This window comes from Phacochoerus africanus, chromosome 2 (assembly GCF_016906955.1).
Source record: "Phacochoerus africanus isolate WHEZ1 chromosome 2, ROS_Pafr_v1, whole genome shotgun sequence".
Classification (NCBI taxonomy): Eukaryota; Metazoa; Chordata; class Mammalia; order Artiodactyla; family Suidae; genus Phacochoerus; species Phacochoerus africanus.
This window is the reverse complement of record NC_062545.1, coordinates 53,206,840-53,219,107: the sequence shown is the minus strand read 5'-3', so window position 1 is coordinate 53,219,107 and position 12,268 is coordinate 53,206,840. Positions and strand designations below refer to the sequence as shown.

Below are 12,268 nucleotides of genomic sequence, written 5' to 3'. Positions count from 1 at the left end.
GTGATAATTTTTGCTGTACAATGATGCGATTCAGTTATACATATACACACATCCATTCCCTTTCAGATTCTTTTCCCATATAGATCATCACAGAATATTGGGTAGCAATTCCCTGTCCTATACAGCAAGTCCCCATTGGCCAGTCTTTTACTTTGTTCCTGAACCCTGGGTAAGCATAGGTTTGAAAGTACTAGAGGCAAGTCAAAGTAGCACCAGTCAAAAACCAGTGCTTTATAATGAGATTCTGCTTCACGCCATCAGAATGACTATTACCAAACAAACAAAAAAACCAGAAAACAGTAAATGTTAGCAAGGATACAGAGAAGCCAGACCCCTTGTCTGTTGCTGGTAGGAATATAAAATGGCATGGTTGTATGAAAAACTGCATAGTACCTCCTCAAAAATTTAAATATGGAATACTGAATGAACCAGCACTTCTACCTCTGGTATACACCCAACAGAACTGAAAGCAAGGGCTCCAAAAGATATTCATACATCAATAGCCATAGCAGCATTAGTCAAAACAGCCAAAAGGAAGAAGCAATCCGAATGTACATTGGTGGATGAATGGATAAGCAAAATGTAGCATGTACACGCAATGGCATATTATTCAGCCTTTTAAAAAGAAGGAAATTTTGATATACATTAAGTGAAATAAACCAGACATCCAAGGACAAATATTGTACAATTCCACTTATAAGAAGCACCTAAAGCACTTAAATTTATAGAGACAAAAAGTAGAATTGTGGTTGCCAAGGGCTAGGAGAAGAGGGGAATGGGAAATTAGTTTAATGGATACAAACTTTCAATCTGGGATGATACAAAAATTTCTGCAGATGGATGGTGCTGATAGTTGCAAACCTAATGCTACTGAGTTGTACATTTTAAAATGGTAAATTTTATGTTATGTATATTTTACTCAAAAAAAGTTCTAAACTTTTTAAAATAAGAGACTAATAATAAAATCAGCATTGTTGACCAACGTGGGGAGGGGGAGATTGAGAGCTTCCCAAAGTACCATCCCAGGGAACAAAAGATGACTGCTGGGAAGTCCTGGCCCCTTCTCCGTGTGGGTTCTTACTCCATGGCCAGCCTTCAAAGATCCAGCTTTGTTCTGTCCAATAGCCCCTGCAGCATTCCATGCCTCATGGAAGGAATACTCTGTCCAGGCTGTAAAGGATCTCACTTCCCTATGTCAGGGAGAAGCTTTGAGAATATTTATACTGCGCCAGCTGTCCATCATCCTCTCACCCTGACTAGTCCTGGAAATATAGACAACTTCCCAAACTCACCCTTTCAGTAAGTTTTACCTCCTGTGGCACCTGTCATTAGCCCACTTCATTTCAGCATAAGTCCAGTATCAGTTATCATTCTAAAGTTTCCAGAGCCTCCTCATGGATTACATTTAAAGTCAGTTGCAAAGGTCATTATTTCATTCTTTTTATGGCTGAGAAATATTCCATTATGTGTGTGTGTGTGTGTGTGTGTGTGTGTGTGTGTGTGTGTGTGTGTGTGGTGTATATATACCACATCTTCTTCATCCATTCTTCTATCGATAGACATGTAGGTTTCTTCCATATCCTAGCTATTGTAAATAGTGCTGCAATGAACATTGGAGTGCATGTATCTTTTTGCATCATGGTTTCCTCTGGATATATGCCCAGGAGTTGGATGGCTAGATCATATGGTAGTTCTATTTTTAGTCTTTTAAGGAACCTCCATACTGTTTTCCATAGTGAATGTACCAATTTGCATTATCACCAACAGTGTGGGAGAGTTCCCATTTCACTACATCCTCTCCAGGATTTACTATTTGTAGACCTTGACAATGGCCATTCTGACTGGAATGAGGTGATACTTCATTGCAGTTTTGATTTGCGTTTCTCTAATAATTAGTAACGTTGAGTGTTTTTTCGCATGCTTTTTGGCCATCTCTATGTCTTCTTTGGAGAAATGTCTGTTTAGATCTTCTGCCCATTTTTTGATTGGGTCTTTTTTTGGTTTTTGGATTTTTTTTTTTTTATTGAGCTGCATGAGTTGTTTGTATATTTTGGAGATTAATTCCTTGTTGGTCATTTCATTTGCAAATAATCCATTGCTGGCCATTTCATTTTCTCCCATTCTGTGGATTGCCTTTTTCTTTTTTCTTTTTTTAGTATGGTTTCCTTTGCTGTGTAAAAAACATTAAAGTTTAATTGGGTCCCATTTGTTTATTTTTGTTTCTATTTTCATTACTTTGGGAGATGGATCCAAAAAGATACTGTTGTGATTTATGTCAGTGTTCTACCTATATTTTCCTCCAAAATTATTACAGTATCCAAATAATAAATAAATAAAGTCAGTTGCTTTCCCAGAACAAAAAAGGAAGTCTCCCAAACTCATAACCAGCACCCATCTCTGGGAAATGTTCCTGGAGACCAGCTGGATTTCACTGACCTGGAAATCAAGGATGCCATTTTTATTTTGCCAAGAAAGGAAATTTGTTAAAAAAAAAAAAAAACTATCACTAACAATTATCATTTCATAGACAAAAAGTTGTTTTAAGCACCCTCCAAGGAGGAGGGATACAATCTCACAATAAAAACAGTGAGTCCTCTGCAAGAAAGGAGAGCCAGCCTCTGGTATCAGTTTTTGCATGGCAAGCAAACAATTCCATATGGGCAGGCACTATATCTCTTTGTCCATTGCTTTCACGTGAGAACTACCTGAATGGCTTGAACATTCACATTCTCTGAAAGCAAAGGAAAAGGACTGAAAGAGATGTAGTGAATTTCCTTCCATATCTATGACTCTAGAACTTAATACCAAGTTGCTTTCCACTTGCAGCACAAACTCAGTGATGTGTGTCTGTGTGTAAAAAATGTGTATGTGGTGCAATATGGATAAGGTGCTGTTTTTTTTGTTTTGTTTTGTCTTTTTGCTATTTCTTGGGCCGCTCCCGTGGCATATGGAGGTTCCCAGGCTAGGGGTCGAATCAGAGCTGTAGCCACTGGCCTATGCCAGAGCCACAGCAAGGCGGGATCCGAGCCGAGTCTGCAACCTACACCACAGCTCACAGCAACACTGGATCCTTAACCCACTGAGCAAGGCCAGGGATCGAACCCGCAACCTCATGGTCCCTAGTCAGATTTGTTAACCACTGAGCCACAACAGGAACTCCTGGATAAGGTGCTGTTACAGGATGCATTGTCTCCCCCAAAATTGATATGTCAAAGCCCTAAATCCCAATGCCTTTGAATGTGACTATATTTGGAGACAGAGTCTTTAAAGAAGTAACTAAGTTAAAATGAGGCTGTTTTAATAGGGTGGCCCTATTGTAATCCAACAGGTGTCCTTATATGAAGATGCGATCAGGATGCACAGAGAGAGCCCAGGGACACTCATGCCCACAGAGACAACCATATGAAGAGGCAGCAAAAGGTGCTCATCTATAAGCCAAAGAAAGGCCTGGAACAGATCCTTCCCTTACGGCCCCCCGGGGAACCAACCCTGCTCACACCTTGATCTTGGACTTCCACTCTCCAGATTGTGAGAAAAAAAATTTCTCTTGTTTGAGCCACTCAGAATCAGGTTTTTGTTTCGGCAGCCCTAGCAATCTAATACAGCGGCTGAAATTAATTTTTCAAAACCAATGTTCTCTTTGATGAATTAGACAAATGGTCCTAGAAAGGCCATTTAAAAATAGCTTACTTTATACCAATCACTCTTACTGTCACTAAATAACAAATACATTTTTGGAAAGAAAACCAAATGTCATTCTTCTATCCCCCTATATGCCATCTTCTGCTGATAACATTTGTCACATTCTCGCCAAGTCCTTCAAGGAGAAAGAACACTAGTTCTGAACCTGCTAAAATTAGTATGAGTCAATTCAGCCCTAAAAGGATATTCTAAACACGACTAACTTGACTTTGAAAGATTTAGTGAAGGCTGAAAAGTCAAGGCCTATACCATCAAAGAATTTAGAGAATTCAAGCTTGATTTTAAAACTATGCTCACCCTTATTGAATTTCATCCTCTCCAATACACACACACACACACACACACACACACACACACACACGATAAGAAGCATTACAAGAGCCTGATGACACAGATAACAGGCGCAACACAGTCAGTAAGAAAAGAACAGTTGGAGTTCCCATTGTGGCTCAGCGGGATACGAAACTGACTAATATCCATCAGGATGTCAGTTCAATCCCTGGCCTTGCTGTGGGTCCAGGATCCAACATGGCCATGAGCTACGGTAAGTTGCAGATGTGGCTCTGATCCTGCATTGCTATGGCTGTGGTGTAGGCCGGCAGCTGTAGTTCTGATCCTACTCCGAGCCTGGGAATTTCCATATGTCACAGGTATGGCCCTAAAAAGCAGGGGGGGGGGAAGTAAGGGTTCGTTATGGTAGCAGAGGAACCTCAGGTGGGGGACCCTCAGAGATGGACCTCTGAGCCTGCCCACTTCGTCCCGCCTGCCACCTTCCTCTCTCCAGACTCCCGCCTACCTTTGAGGGTAGGGCTCAGTCACCACTTCCCCCACCAAGTTCTGTCCAACCATCTCAGCTGGTGTGGACTCTCTGCCTTCTCTCAAATCCCACCACATGGATTACTTTAATCTCTCATTTTAATAAGGAGAGAGTATAAATCAGACTCCCTTAGGATCAGACTTTGCCTCTTACTGAACCCTCACACTGATTTATATAGATGCTATTATGAAGCATCACGGCCAGGTGAATGACCGTTTTAATTGGCGGAGTTTTTAAAACACTTGGTACAATAAGGCTGAGGAGAGTGAGACTGGACGTCTCTTAAATCACTTTGAGGATGGTTTGGAAAACAAGCCTACTTTGTATTTATTGCTGATGGTATCAGTCCCGAAGCAGCACGCGCCATTCTTTACAGCCCAGAGCTGAATCATTCTTTTGACAAATAAGCAAGAGAGGAGAGGGATGAGGTATTTCAATCTCTGTTCTACAGGAAAAGAAATTTAAACCAAGCAGTGGTTTAAGAGCTCGAGACAGAGAAGCAGGAGATCCACACCTTATTTTTTATTTTATTTTTTCGTCTTTTTTGTCTTTTTAGGGCCACACCCATGGCATATGGAGGTTCCCAGGCTAGGGATCCAATCGGGGCTGCTGCTGTCAGCACACGCCACAGCCATGCCAGATCTGAGCCACATCTGCAACCTATACCACAGCTCACGGCAATACCAGATCCTTAACCCACTGAGTAGGGCCAGGAATCAAACCCACATCCTTGAAGATACCAGCCAGGTTTGTAACATGCTGAGCCACAATGGGAATGCCCAGGTCCAGGATTCTTAAACAAGCTGCCTGTCTTTTCTAGTTTCTCCACTTACCCCACCCACTGCCACGTGATCACGATCCCGGATTACAAGCAAACTGGACCTCAGGAGAGGAAAGGCAGTCAAGCTCCAGGCACCGCAGGGCTTCCTTAAATTACAAGGAGGGGCCTGGCCAGAAGAGAGCCAAAGAGAGCCTCGTAAAGTGAAGGGCAGAAAGTAGAAAGCAGAGGCTTGGCTAGGGCTGAGGATGCCAAACAGCCCTAGTGTCTTGGGTCACACCTGGTTCAACCTCCTAGAACATCCCTTTTAAGAGAAAACTAGGGAGGGCATTTTTACATTGAGCAGGTACAGATAATGTTACAAAGTTAACTGCAAATATCAAATGAAAGCTCCAGATAAACATATACTTGCTTCTGGCAGACTTGGCCTCTGCTTTGGATTCCCAGAAAAACAGGTTAATGCTCCTCACCTATTGAGGTCATTTAGAGGCAATTTTAAAGAAGCTCTGGTAGGAATACATGCAGGTTTACGTGATAGAATTTCTAGTAGTTTCCAGCTTTTCAGATCATCATCTTAAATTTCTGTTGTTTTCCTTTTTTTTTCCACAGAAGATAGAATTATATTTTCCGGGAAAGTCTACACCACGGTTGGTAGAAAGACAGGCAATGTTTATAACTACGTACCTCACTCATTTCCTAATTATTTCTTTTTCTTGATCAACCAGGCAAATTCAGAGCCAACCCGTAAGGAAGTAGCTCCCTCAGCTGCCCCGCCTTTGCCTGTTATTTTTGCTCTTCCCAAGTACATGCAGGAAGAAAACAAAAGCACCTTTAGGGAGAATAATTATTTGAAGCTTATAAATTATTTTCACTTGAGGCATTATGAAATTTACCAATGTTCTCTAGTCAGGGGGAAATTACATAAATCTTGGTAACACTGACACAAGAAACAATTAAACAGAGACTTTTTAAAAAAATCCATCATTTTATTTTTTTAAAAAGCATCCATCATTTTAGCATCTCATAGATTCTCAAATTCTGTCTTTTATTTCATGTCTCAGCAACACCATGATGGATTGAAGACTCACACTGACAAAGAAAAAGAAGCAAAAATGCATACTTGCCTTTCTTCCCAATGGGACTAAGCACTTCATACACTCTAGTCAAGAAAAAAAAAATCAGTTTGCACCCTGAAATAAGCCAAAAATAGCATGACTATCCTGTCTGGAGATTGATCTCCAAAATAATAAAACTTTGAACATGTCCCATAAACCTGAACTCCCTAAGAAACATTCTTCCCCGATTGTTTGCCATGGGGGCGTTTGAAGATAAGTCATGACTCTGGGGAATAGGATCTTTGTGTGAGAAAGTTGTTTTCAATCCTAGACAACAGATGATGTGCATTTGAGATGCCTGGTATTTTTATGGGGTATTTTCCTTCAAGTCTTTATTGTGTTTTTATCCAACGAGCCAAACTTCTGAAGCCTGACTCCCTTGAACTCTCTTGCAAGTAAGCATTTCCTTTCCTTTTCTAAATGTTCCTACCTCGAAGTCTTCCTTTGTCTGAAGTACATGTCAAAACAAATACAGACTGCTACTCTTTGCTATTTCAACCAAAGCCTGTACAACCCACGCTCTGAGCTGGCACAACTTAAGGGAACTCGTTACATGTCCGTTTTGCTTTTCTCTTCCACTGGCCCTTCAAAATGCATTCAGTGGACACCCCCTCCCTACCCTCAGACAAAAACTTGAGCAGAACCCTATGACTTTCCCACTCAAGCAACCACTTTAGACTCCCATAGGTATTGAAATGTGCAGTCTGGACATGAAGTCAACTCCAACCTGGTTATAACATTAAATCCCCTGCCTGTACCATCTCGGTCCTGCTGATGCTGGTCCCCTGCAGGGGCTGGGAGACAGCTGGCCTTTCTCTTTCTCCACCTTAAGCCCAATGGCTGGCCAGCTTCTCATCCTTCCAAGGTCAAAGCAAGTGGATGGGACTGTACACACCTGTCTTCACACACTCCATTTATGGGCGCTTTAGCGACATTCATTTTCCTTCAACTAACCACTCATGCCTATCTTAGCCTCTAGCTTTCTGGAAACTCTAGCTGCTGGAGTTCCCTCACTCTTGGGGTGCACCTGAAGTGGCCCCAGACCAGCCCTCTCTTCCGCAAGGTCCACCGTGTCCCCAGGAAATCTTCAGACATCCTTTGCCCTGACGATCCTGGAAAGGCGGGTGATCCTTCTGCCCAGGCCACTACGGGAGCCCCAAAGTCATGCACAGCTCAGCTAGTGGTCCCATGACAGTCCCCAACACTAGGTTTGGGATGAAGGAGGAGGTGACAATGGATCTCTCTGAAGAAACCTCTTTAACAAAGCCTCCTCTCTCAACCTTCATATTCTTAAAGTGGTCAATGGAGTTTGTGAATTATGAAAAAAATCTCAAATATCTACACAAATTTCTACTTTGTGGGTCTCACCCTTTAGTTTAGAATTTCACATAACTTGAATGTGTATTTGGTCAAAACTTTGATTTACACCCTGTTTTTTTCATACACCTGCATAAATGTTTAGGATAGCCTGTAAATTCTTTATGAGTTCATTTTACTCTTAGAGATCTAATAAAATGGAGGAATATGAGCACTGGAAGGGGTGTTCAGAGACATAATATTCAACTCCCCCTTCACCCATGGAGGAATCCCCTCCCCATTCCTGATTGAAGATGGCCCAACACTGGCTTGATCTGCCTCTGCAAACAAGCCTACTTCCTCTTCCCCAGCTATTGGAGGAATGGCCTCAGGGCTGGCCATGGTTCCTTTGTGCCAGGAGAAATGTTCCCTGCCTCATACGGCCTGGTATTCAGACCCTCCTCATCCAGGTCACCCTTCTCTGGATCCCCTGAAGATGGTCCCAGTCCTCTATAAAGGAGCCACCCAGAATGAGACCCCGAGTAGAGTGGACCCCAGCTTCTTTGATCCAAACACCAGTGGGGAGCAGGGGGGGTGTGTAGATGGTAGTGGTTAAGAGCCCTGGTTCTATATCCCAGCTGTACTGCTGGCTATGTAATCTAGGACCAATTTCTTAATCCCTCTGGGCCTCAGCCTCGTCCTCTGTTAAATGGCAATGACGAAGATTAAATTCCCTACTTCAAGGGGGTGCTACAGAGAAAAAATTGCGAAACACTCTTAACTCCAACCAAAAGCCCTTTGCAAATGGTTATTTTTTAAAAGGCCTGTCTGCATCACTGCAAGGCACCTCTGTTAGTGAGCAGCTACTTCGCACTATGGTTCATTCAGGCTTGAAAGGCCACTGAGACCCCCAGGTTTTCTCTCTTACATGAACTGCTACTTAGCAGGCCATCCCATCCTTTACTTTTTTTTCTTTTTGTCTTGTTGTTGTTGTTGTTGCTATTTCTTGGGCCGCTCCCGCGGCACATGGAAGTTCCCAGGCTAGGGGTTGAATCGGAGCTGTAGCCACCGGCCTACGCCAGAGCCACAGCAACGCGGGATCCGAGCCGCATCTGCAACCTACACCACAGCTCACGGCAACGCCGGATCGTTAACCCACTGAGCAAGGGCAGGGACCGAACCCGCAACCTCATGGTTCCTAGTCGGATTCGTTAACCACTGCGCCACGACGGGAACTCCCCATCCTTTACTTTTGAAACTGATTCACTGAACCCAAATGCAGAATAAGACCATCAACCCTACTGCTGTGAGCTCAACGTTCTAGATTTATTATCTCGTATCCTTGGATAAAATGGGCCTCGGAGAGTATCCTCCCAGATTTGTAGTTGCTGCAGCTCTAATAAATGTCTCCTTTATGTCTCTTTCCTGATGAGTGATACCAGGGAGATGCAGGGTCAAGGACTGAGCCTTGTGGCATGTCCACTCATCCGACGCCTTTATCCTTAGGGATAATATGAGATTTCATGAAATGCCTCTTCAAAGGCAGGATACACTTTCAATTTTCCATGATGGGTAAGGGGGCATCAGTGACTGAATTATTTGTAGGTTCCTAGCTTTGGGAACCTTGGTTTGCAAAATGTAAACAACTCCAGCCACCTAACTCTGAGGGCAAAAGGGAACTGAGTGTTAGAGGGCACCTACCCAGGAGTTCCCATTGCGGCTCAGCAGGTTAAGAACCCAACGTTGTCTCTGTAAGAATGTGGGTTCCATCTGTGGCTTTGCTCAGTAGATTAAGGATCTTGTGTTTCCACAAGGGGCAGCATAGGTGACAGAAGTGGCTCAGATCCAGTGTAGCTGTGGCTCTGCTGTAGGCTGGCAGCGGCAGTTACGATTCCACACCTAGCTGGGAACTTCCATATGTTAAAGGTGCAGCCGAAAAAGGGGGAAAAAAGAAAAAGTAAAAAAAGAAAGCACCTACCCAAGCTGCTGTCACACCAAAGACATTAAAAGTTCAAAAATAGTGGATTCGGAGATGAACTGACCGGCAAGCGACCTCAACATCTGGGGGCCTAGAAAAAATAGGGAGGAGGAAGGCTACCTTTTCCACAAGATGCTGATATTATTTGCAAGGTAAAAGAGAAGCCCGGCTATGAGTAGATGAGGTTATCCTGGAAGGAACAATGTGGCAGCCAGAATTACGTATGCACTCCCATGCAGAAGCTAAACAATGTACACACACACACACATGCCATTCACAAAACAATAGCTACCTTTGCACATCCAATGCACTCCTCTGATGCTTTCTCTTCCTTTCTTGTTTAAAAAAAGAAGAAAAAAAAAAAAAGCTGGTGCAACTCACTACACTGATAGCATTACAGTAATGAGCCACAACCCAGAGCTGAAAAACAGTGGCTATCACATGCCCCAATCTACAGCCCTGGTAGGTTGCTAGAAAAGAGAAAGAAGTTGGTCTGGCATAAGTTGAATTTGTAAATCCTTTCCCAGGTGGTCTTGAGCCAGCTTCTCTTAGATTTCGTTCTGGAGGGTTGCCAGGATTCAGTGTTTCCTCCTTTTGAAGTCTGCTGGCTCTGCCCTCCTCTCGAGTGGCTCAGAGGGGCTGTAAAGGCTTTCGCTGCTCCAGGAGGCCTGCTATTTGGGCCATGAACACTTCAGCCCGGTGTGAGGTTTCCAGATCCTCTTAAAGGGGGTTGGGCTGCCCTTCCCATATGGAAAAGAAGGAAAGAAACTGGAAGCAACTCTGCCTTTCCCTGCCACCTGTAGGTATCACCTCATCTTCCATAAACACCGGATGACCTTCTCGATTAGAATAAAACTCTTTGCTCTTTTCTGTTGGGCACCCCAGCTGCCGGCGCCTCACCTGCATTCCGGACCTCATCCTTGCTGACCCGGCCCTTTCTGCCTACGTTCATGGCGATGCGCCCCACGTGATGTACCCAAGGGCCACTAGCCTCACAGTCCTAGTTTCCAGACCCCTCCTCTGCACTAACTGGGGGATTCGGCTGAGAAAAGTCAGTATCTCTACCTCATTTTCTTCACGTGTAAACTGAAAATGTCACCACTTACCTTCGGGGTTTTCATAATAATTTATACGTGGGAGTTCCCCTCTCTTCCCCGAGGTAGCCGGGACACTTTTCCCCCCAAGCTTCCTTTGCTTTCGTTTTTGTCAGATGAAATCCGGCGTGTAACCCGGGATTGCCCACGACATCTAAACCCCAAAGCCTCCCAACAAGTTTCTGATAAGGCGACTCTGTCTTCCTCAGTTAATTACACAGAAAGGATGCAAACGGGGGGAAAACGAAACCACTCTTTCCCTCTCATCAGTAAAATAACCTGCAAGCAAGCACCCCAGCGCAAACGAAGTGAATTCCCAACTGTCAAACCCGGCGTTATTCACAGTGCCCGGCCCAACCGCCAGGAGCGCACCTGGGGCTGCGGACGGCGCATTCCGCCGGGACCCGGAGGGGTCCTCTCGTTTGTAGGACACGGGGAGGCAAAGTTTTCCCCACGGGCAGGAGAAGGGGTGACGGGTCAGTGGGCGAGAGGGTGAAGCCCATCCCAGAGCCCAGTGCCGCGCTTCCAGCCTTTTCCGACGCCCTCCAGCAGGACAGGCACATCACACGGCTGCGGGAAAGGCTTAAACTTGGATGTTCTCGGCGGATCCGCGCTCTTTCCCAGGGAGCCCTTGAGCCCCAGATCTGCCCTCCCCGCTCCCATCTTCCAAAATACCCAAAACTCAAAACAACCCCCGAACCCCCTAATCCCAACCGTGGGAGCCGGGGCCTTACGCCCCCGGTGCGCTGTCCCGCCCGCGATTACCAGCTCCTGCGAGGTGCGTGAGCGCCGCCACCGCCGCTTCCAGCAGCCCTGCCGGCTGGTCGCTCCCGGCGCTGCGGCGCGGCGGGGACGCGCGTTCCCCACCCGCGGCGGAGGCGGCTGCCTCCCCAGTCCCAGGGCGCGGGGGCCGGGAGGAGGCGAGCTCTGCGGAACCCTCTGTGCCCACGCGGCGCTCAGTCACCGTCTGAAGGAGAGCCTGCCGCGAAGAAGGGAAAGGGATCGGGGAGAATTGTTTGTCCTCTCGGCTGAGCAGTGCGTCTCTCTGACCAACTTTGGGTGACAGGAGCCCAAAGGGCTGAGCAAGAGGGAGTGAGGCAGCATTGATGGGGATTAGGAAAAATCCTCAGCAATGGCTTCGAGTTCAATGAGGCTAGGATCCTCCGTCATGTGCTTCTTAAATTACTACTCAAATGTACCTCCTCCTGCCTCCTGGTGCAGGTGCCAACCCAGTCAAAAGTCCCCCAAACACAGCTCCCAAAAGGATGGGACTGGGCTGCAGGAGTCGCATCAAGTTAGAACCTGGCTCACTCCTCCCTTCCAGTAAATCTTTATCGAGTTCATATTCCATGCCAGACACTGTTCTGGAAAACAGTTTTCTGCAGCCCATATTCTAGTAAGAAGACAGGCAATAAATAATTACAAAATGTCCCGTATGGATAGCGATAAGTGCGGTAGAGAAATAATTCAGAAAGGGGACAGAGAGTG

The 12,268-nt window shown here is 45.2% G+C and overlaps 1 protein-coding gene across 2 annotated transcripts in view; it reads right to left on the bottom strand.

Annotated features, from left to right (window-relative positions):
- MRAP2 (melanocortin 2 receptor accessory protein 2) overlaps positions 1-11,703 on the bottom strand; it is a 53,905-nt gene extending 42,202 nt beyond the window's left edge. The window contains exon 1 of one of the 2 annotated variants that reach the window (XM_047760462.1): positions 11,546-11,703. The gene's annotated coding sequence lies outside the window, so the exon portion shown is untranslated. Of the gene's footprint in view, positions 1-9,978; positions 10,607-11,545 lie in introns of those variants that run through there. The other variant, XM_047760442.1, reaches the window with a different exon arrangement.
- Between the last annotated feature and the right edge of the window lie 565 nt (positions 11,704-12,268).